At 39.7% G+C, this 7,877-nt stretch overlaps 1 pseudogene; it reads left to right on the top strand.

The window, feature by feature from the left end:
- The first annotated feature begins 6,566 nt into the window (after positions 1 to 6,566).
- LOC146396316 (coiled-coil-helix-coiled-coil-helix domain-containing protein 2 pseudogene) lies at positions 6,567 to 7,088 on the top strand (annotated as a pseudogene).
- The last annotated feature ends 789 nt before the right edge of the window (positions 7,089 to 7,877 follow it).

Genomic DNA, 7,877 nt, shown 5'->3' with positions numbered 1-7,877 from the left:
TTTAACTGGCACCAGCCCCATCCTCCACTCTCCAGATCCATGGTAGCTTTGAAAACTAACAGCTCCCAACCACAGTGAAAACTAGCAGGCTGCCAGCTCCAGGAGGGGACAGAACGAGGGTTAGAGTTTTTCCTAAGCTCCATTACCAGAGAATTACCATTATTTGATCTGACTGATGATTCCTTGGAACCCCTACTTTAAGGCTATGTATTTGACCTTAGCGAGAGTTCAACCACTGTCAGAAGGCTTCTTTGAGAGCACTTGTCTCGAAAATTACAGGCAATTGTTTAAATTTACAGCTGCCTGAGGCAGGGAATACTACTGGGGACAGACAATAGACCAGCCAAATAATATAAAAGAAAAAACTGGGGAATAAAATATTCACAGGGGCTTTGAAAAGTTCTTAGGAAGCTAAAAGTACACCAATGCCTAAAAATGAAAAAAGGAAAATAAAAACCTCTCCCGGTTTTCTCACATTGATTCTGTGTTTAGGCACTCCTTTATTGCCTAGCCAGGCAAGTTACAACTCTGCCTTCACCTTCACTTCCTGTTTGTGCTGACCTTGGAGATCAGCCAGAAAGGAAGGCTCAGACACTTCTCAGGTCTTCTCTGAGCATGTGTCATGCCTAGGTTATACACACTTCTATACACATAAATGTACCACCATACACAAGTCCATTTGAATGCCCTAATTTCTCAGAGAAACTCTTTCCCTAAGCTTTTGGCAGGTTTATTATTATCTCTCAACCATATCTTTTGCCCTAAGCTACAGCAGTTTGTTCATTTGTTGTACAATTTTTTGAGGAATGCTACCTGTGTAGGCAATTTTCTGGCCTGAGCAAATTCCAAATTATGTTAAACAGACAAGCACCTTCTATCAATCTTTCAGGTGATACCTAAGACAGGTCAAAGCAGACAAACATGAGTCACCGTAAATAAGGTCTTCTCTACTCCCTTTAGCCAGGGACAAGGGTTGAAGGCTGCTTTCTTCAAGAATGCTACCAAGGGTGGGGAATGGTGCAGGTCAAGGACAAGTAACAATGTTGCAATGCATTCCTACCATTTTAAAGTTGGCTTTTTTTGATTCATTTTTCTCTTTGTTGCTGTAAGCCTCCATTTTCAACATTTCTGACTATGGTGACTCTTACATTTTTTGCTTGATTTTTTTCAGTGTTTCTATGGAGGGATAGGCCCCTGGAACTATCTAATCTGACATTTTTTTACTGATGTCACCCCTTTAGTAAGGCAGGTCTATAACGAATGAATTATTTGTTTTTGTTGAGCTCAAAATAAGTTCATTTCCCCTTTGTCTTTGAAGGATAGTTTTATTGGATATAGAATACTTCATTTGACTTTTATTTTTCTCTCAGAACTTTGAATACATCCTCCTACTGAAACAGGAGGGGAGGGGAAGGCATGACCATTAAAAGAATGACAGCCATTGAGAAGAACAGTGGTTAGAACATTGACAAAAAGTGGTGAGAGCCTATTAGGCCAAAGATGGTAGAAGATTCAACTTCCAGTAGATCTTGAAACTCATTATATGCTCATTGTAACACATTAGCATGCTGAATGACATACTTACAGGTGCCATGGCAGTTCCAAGGCTGACCATTAGAGGCCAAAAAACTGGGCAGTGGCCCAATTCCTGGAAATGCCTACCCCTTCCCCAAAATCATTGGAATAATCCTCCCACTTGTTAGCCCATAACATTATCCAGACCATAAAAACTAACAACCCCACATGTCAAGCCAGCTCTCCCTTTCTGAGAAAGTCCTCATTCTGTCTATGGAATATGTATCTTTCTAAATAAGTTCACTTCCTCTTTACTATGGCTTGCTCTTTTCTTTCCTGCACAAAGCCAAGAGCCCTCACTTGGAAGCCTCTCCCAGAAATTCACCCAAGACCCAAGACATGACCATCCATTAACATGCCATTTTCTTGCAACACTACTGCCTCCATGGTTTCTGATGAGAAATCAGCTCTTAATATTATTTAGACAAAAAGACTGATCTTCATCAAAATTAAAAACTTTTGTGCAGCAAATGGCATAATCAAGAAAGTAAAAAGATAACCTACAGAATAGAAGAAAATATTTGCAAACCACATCCCTGGTAAGTGTTTGATATAGAGAATGTAGAAATAACTTGTATAATTCAACAACCAAAAGCAACTCTTATTTAAAAAATTGGCGAAAGACTTGAATACACATTTCCCTAACATGATTACTGTTCAACACCTGTAGTCATGAGGAAGATGAAATGTGGTTAGTTTTTCTATTGGAGGAGAATGCAAACTGGTGATCTGTATCAGAGACCCATGAACTGTTAACATTACATCACTTGCAATTTTCTGAAACCTTATCTTTTCAGCTGAGTTCCTTAAATTAATGTCAGGGTTTCAGAAATGTACCATCTACCAACCCTCGTGATTATTTCAAGTATGAAAGTAGAATTAAATAAATTATATTATATACTAGAATGTCAAAGCTCTGTGTTTATGGGGACATCTGATTTCTTAAAGATTGACTTGAAGAAATATATCTATGAGCATTCTTTTAAGCTGTTAATGTTGAAAGATCGTTTGGTAGCACATCATCATCCCTAAAACAACCTGACACTTCATAACAAACACCATCATTTTATTTTTATTTTTTAATTTATTTATTATTACTTTTTTTTCTTTTTAGGACCCAACCTGTGGCATATGGAAGTTTCCAGGCTAGGGGTCGAATCAGAGCTGCAGCAGCCAGCCTACACCACAGCTACAGCAATGCCACATCAGAGCCACACCTGTGACCTATGCCACAGCTTGAGGTAATGCTGGATCCTTAACCCAATGAGTGAGGCCAGGGACTCATGGACACTATGTTGGGTTCTTAACACACAGAGGCACAAGAGGAGCTCCCACTTTTACTTTAAAATGAAGTAAAATACTAATAATGGCTTGGAGTTCTTTGACATAACACAAGAGAATCAACACAAACTTAGGTCACTGCTGAAAGTTGAAACCCATGGGTGCACACACTTGTATATCAATATAAAATATTTTTCATAATAGAAGAAATTTTTAATAATAGAAGATAAGTTGGTGAAAATACATCTGCTGGAGGAACATCAATATTGACTATTTCCACAGAAATCTTATCAAAGCAAGGCTTCTTTGACACAGAGTTAACTTTTTGTTCTGGGAGGAAAGAATATCACAAAGATTACAAACATATATGATATCCCATGAATTATTAATAGTTCATGACTAAATAAATATACATAATACATTTCAGGAAGATAGCATTAATAATAAAAGACAATCAGCATCTAGTATGGTGTTCATCATAAGACACAGTTCCTTGCAAAAACTCTGTTGAAGTTTATTAGCCATTATAGTCAATCAGCCACAATGTGTGAACTTTGGCATTTATGAAAATATCCACAGGGTACCTATGTCTTCAGTCATTGAAATTCAGGTTATGTCCTAAGTGGGGGTGACTGCCAGCATGTCCTGAGAGCAGAACCTCATCCCATGGAGCTCATGTGAGGCTTATCATCTTGGCTTCCATAAACCCAGTGCACCTGCATCAGCCCTGAAATGCTGCCACCTTCCCTGGCACTATCAGGTCAAGAAGAATAAAAACCTTGAGCTCAAATGGACTTCAGAGCTCATCTGACTCACCACCTCATTCAGGAAACTAAATTGAAGGAGGCCAAGATATTTTAGCAAGTAGAAATTCATCTCTTCCAATTTCCCCATGAGGCTAGCCATTGTAATTTTAAAAGTTGACAAATGTACTAATTTATTTATGGTATCATGTTACCTCAAAAGGAACCTGTCCTGGAGTTCCTGTCATGGCTCAGTAGTTAGTGAACCCGACTAGCATCCATGAGGATGTGGGTTCGATCCCTCACCTCACTCAGTGGGCTAAAGGATCCAGCATTGCCATGAGAGTGGTGTAGGTTGCAGACACAGCTCAGATCCTGCATTGCTGTGGCTCTGGCATAGGCCGGTGGCTACAGTTCCAGTTGGACCCCTAGCCTGGGAACCTCCATATGCGGCGGGTGTGGCCCTAAGAGACAAAAGGGCCAAAAAAAGGAATCTGTCCTTCTGTTTCTTCTGCAGCAGTAGACTCTTACTCCTCCACCTCTGTCCTGAAGTTCGCATCTGTGAAACCATTCAGAGAAGAATTTCTAAAGTTGAGAACATGTTAGCAAAAGAAAATAAAAACATAAAAAAGAGGATATTATAGTAATTCACTTCTCACTGTAGTAATACTTCCAAACTGGAAATCAATTCTAAGAGTATTAATAGGAGAATCGTTAAAGTAATACAAGTCAGTCGTTTACTGGGCATTTCAATGAAGTGACATTTCTAGGAATTGGAGATGCAGTAATAAACTGTGGAGCTACATCACTCATCTCATGACCATTATAAGTAACATCAATTTAAGTGCAGCTTTACTGGTGTGAAATGTAGAAAAGTTGGCATTTAAAAAGCACAATGGGATTGGTGGCATCTCTGCAGGGCCAGGACAAAGGTTTGATCCCTGGCCCGGCACAGTGGGTTAAAGATCCAATGTTGCCATACCAGCAGCACAGGTCACAACTGTGGCTTGGATCTGATCCCTGGCCCAGAAACTCCATTTGCCTTCAGGACAGCCAAAAAAGAAATGAAACATGAAAAAACAAAAAGAAAGTATGTAGGAGTTCCTGCTGTGACAAGGTGGGTTTAGAATCTAACTAATCGAAGCAGAGGCACCAGTTTGATTCCTGGCCTGGTGCAGTGGGTTAAAGGATCTGGCTTGCTGCAAGGCATGGGGTTGCAGCTGTGGCTGGAATTCAGTCCCTGGCCTGGGAGCTTCCATATGCCTTCGATGCAGCCATTCAAAAAAAATTGTGTAACTTTGCGCCAACAGGAGTATCTGTTTCCATGCTCTGTTTCCAAATGCAGGGTTTAAATCTTGCTGCTGGAGTAGAAGGAATGAACGCCTTTATTATGATCTCTTATTCTTGTGGGAGAAGGCAGGTCTCTGCTTGACGTTTTTTCCTCCACCCATCGTAGGATCAAAACTTAAGTTTCCCTGTAGTTGTTGCTGTCAATGCTGGAGAGAGTCATTTCAATAAAATATAACCTTATTTTATCACATGTTTATAAAATAACAGTAGTCCTGTGTAGAGATTGCCAGAATCCATTCTACAAGAATTCTGCTTCTTCTGGTCTACTCATGAATTTCTTCCCCTGCTCAAACTAGTAAAGAAATTCCTATGAAATTACCCCCAGCACCAACAGAAGGAAAACTGGAATATTCACAAATATGCACACAGTAACATGCTCTTAAACAACCAGTGGGCTAAAGGAAAGATCACAAGACAAATTAGAAGACACAAATGAAAGAAACATAAACATGCTGTACCAAAATTTTTGTGATGCAGTGAAATATGCTCAGAAGGAAATTTGTAGCTTTAAATGCCTATGTTCCTACATTAAAAAATGTCTCCAATTAGCCACTTAAATTGGCACCTTAAAGCACTTGGAAAAACTAAAAACTAGCAGAAGGAAGGTAATAATGAAGATTAGAGTGGAGATAAAGAACAGAGAAACAAGAGGGAAAATAAATGAACCTAAGATATTTTCAAAGAGCAACAAAATCGGCAAATCTTTGAGAAAAGACTCCGATTAAAATAAGAAACAAAAGTGAGGAAATTACTACAGACCTTAATACCAAAGATAGCATTGGACTATATACTCTTAAAAATGGTTAAAATAATGAGGAATTCCCATCATGACTCAGCGGAAATGAATCTGACTAGAATCCATGAGGACACAGGTTTGATCCCTGGCCTCACTGAGTAGGTTAAGGATCCAGCATTGCCATGAGCTGTGGTGTTGTAGACATGGCTCAAATCCTGAATTGCTATGGCTGTGGTGCAGGCTGGCAGCCATAGCTATAATTCGACCCCTAACTTGGGAACCTCCATATTCCACAGGTGAGGCCCTAAAATGACTTAAAAAAGAAAAAAGAGAGAGTTAAAATGATGAATTTCATGTTATGTAAATGTACCTCAATGAAAAAGCTTACATTTGTGTGGATTCACACCTATAATCTGTCCTGTTCCTTTGATCTATGTGTTTGTGTGTGGTTAACCTCTTACTATTACCATACTGTCTTGATAACTGTGATTTTATAGTAAGTCTTAAAATCAGATTTTCTTCTTTTCAAAATTATTTTGGCTGTTCAAGTTCCTCTCACTTTCTATATAGAATTTAAAATTAAGTTGTCAATATATACAATGAGTGATCCTGGGATTTTGACTGGAGTTGTGTTAAATCTATAGATCACTTTTTTTAAAATTAGCATCTTAACCATATTTAATTTTTCAATCCATGATCATAATATATCTCTCCATTTATTTAGATTTTTAGATGTCTTTTGATCTTCTTCATTCGCTTTTTTTTATTTTTAAGCATATAGCTCCTGAACACATTTTCAGGTTTATATCAAAGTATTTCCTTTTTCTTAAATAAAAGGTATTTTAAAAACAGCTTTATGAGAAGCTGCCAGGGTCTTCTCTGAGTTTCTCTGTCTTCTAGGTTCGCGTTCGTTGCGCAGTTACGATGCCTCGTGGAAGCCGAGGCCGCAGTTTCCACATGGCCCCTCCGGCTAGCCGGGCACCTCAGATGAGAGCTGCACCCAGGCCAGCGCTGGCAGCTCAGCCACCAGCAGCAGCTCCACCATCTGCTGTTGGCTCCCCTGCTGCTGCACCTCAGCAGCCAGATCTCATGGCCCAGATGGCAACCACTGTAGCCGGCGTGGTTGTGGGTTCTGCCGTCAGCCACACGATAGGTCATGCGATCACTGGGGGCTTCGGTGGAGGAAGTAGTGCTGAGCCCTCAAGGCCTGACATCACTTACCAGGAGCCTCAGGGAGCCCAGCCAGCACAGCAGCAGCAGATTGGCCCATGCTTCTATGAGGTGAAACAGTTTTTGGAGTGTGCCCAGAACCAGGGTGACCTTAAGCTTTGTGAGGGTTTCAGTGAGGTGTTGAAACAATGCAGACTGGCAAATGGATTATCTTAAGCAAGAAGCTCCATTGAAGACATATGAAAAATCACCCCCCATGACCTGGTTGATTTAGCATAAAAATGTGATTGATCATGAAGATATAAAGTGTGAAATCAAGATTAAACCTCTCCTCTATCACTAATAGCTTTCGTGCTTCAGAATTGCAGTGGAGGAGGGTATTCTTCTGATGTGGAAGTTCATTGAGTATTGAGTTTGGGGCTGGGCAGATGTTTATGTGGCCTCTGAAACATGCTTTTCTGATGTTATTGTTTGTGAATTAATTAGAATAAAGAGATTTTCTTTCAAAAAAAACAAAAAAAACCCAGATTTATACATTAATATTGTATAAATTGCATTTTAATTTTTGTATGTTGACCTTTTCTTTTTCTTTTTCATTTCTGGCCACCCTGCAGCATATGAAGTTCCTGGGCCAGGGATCAGATCCAAGCCAGAGTTGTGACCTAAGTCACAGCAGCAGCAATTCCAGATCCTTCACCCACTGTGCTAAACGGGAGATGGAACCTCAACCCAGTTCTCCCAAGATGCTGCTGATCCTTGTTGTGCCACACCAGGAACTCCATATGTGGACCTTTATTGGGCAACTATGCTAAATTCACTTGTTAAGTCTAGTAGCCTTTAAAAATAGACTCTAGAGATTTCTACTTTAATGATCATGTCATCCATTCCAATCTATATGGTTTTTTCTCCCCTTGCTTTATCGTACTGGCTAGTCAGCCTATAATGTTAAAAATAATGTATCTTTGCTTTGTTCTTGATCCTGGGGTAAAATATGAAACCTTTCATACTAATCCTGATGTTAA

This window comes from Sus scrofa, chromosome 14 (assembly GCF_054392235.1).
Source record: "Sus scrofa isolate SSC_HxYL_T2T_F1_AM1 chromosome 14, Sscrofa_HxYL_maternal_Yorkshire_Landrace_v2.0, whole genome shotgun sequence".
NCBI classification, from domain to species: Eukaryota; Metazoa; Chordata; class Mammalia; order Artiodactyla; family Suidae; genus Sus; species Sus scrofa.
The sequence above is the reverse complement of the archived record's forward strand: the minus strand, read 5'-3'. Positions and strand labels throughout refer to the sequence as shown.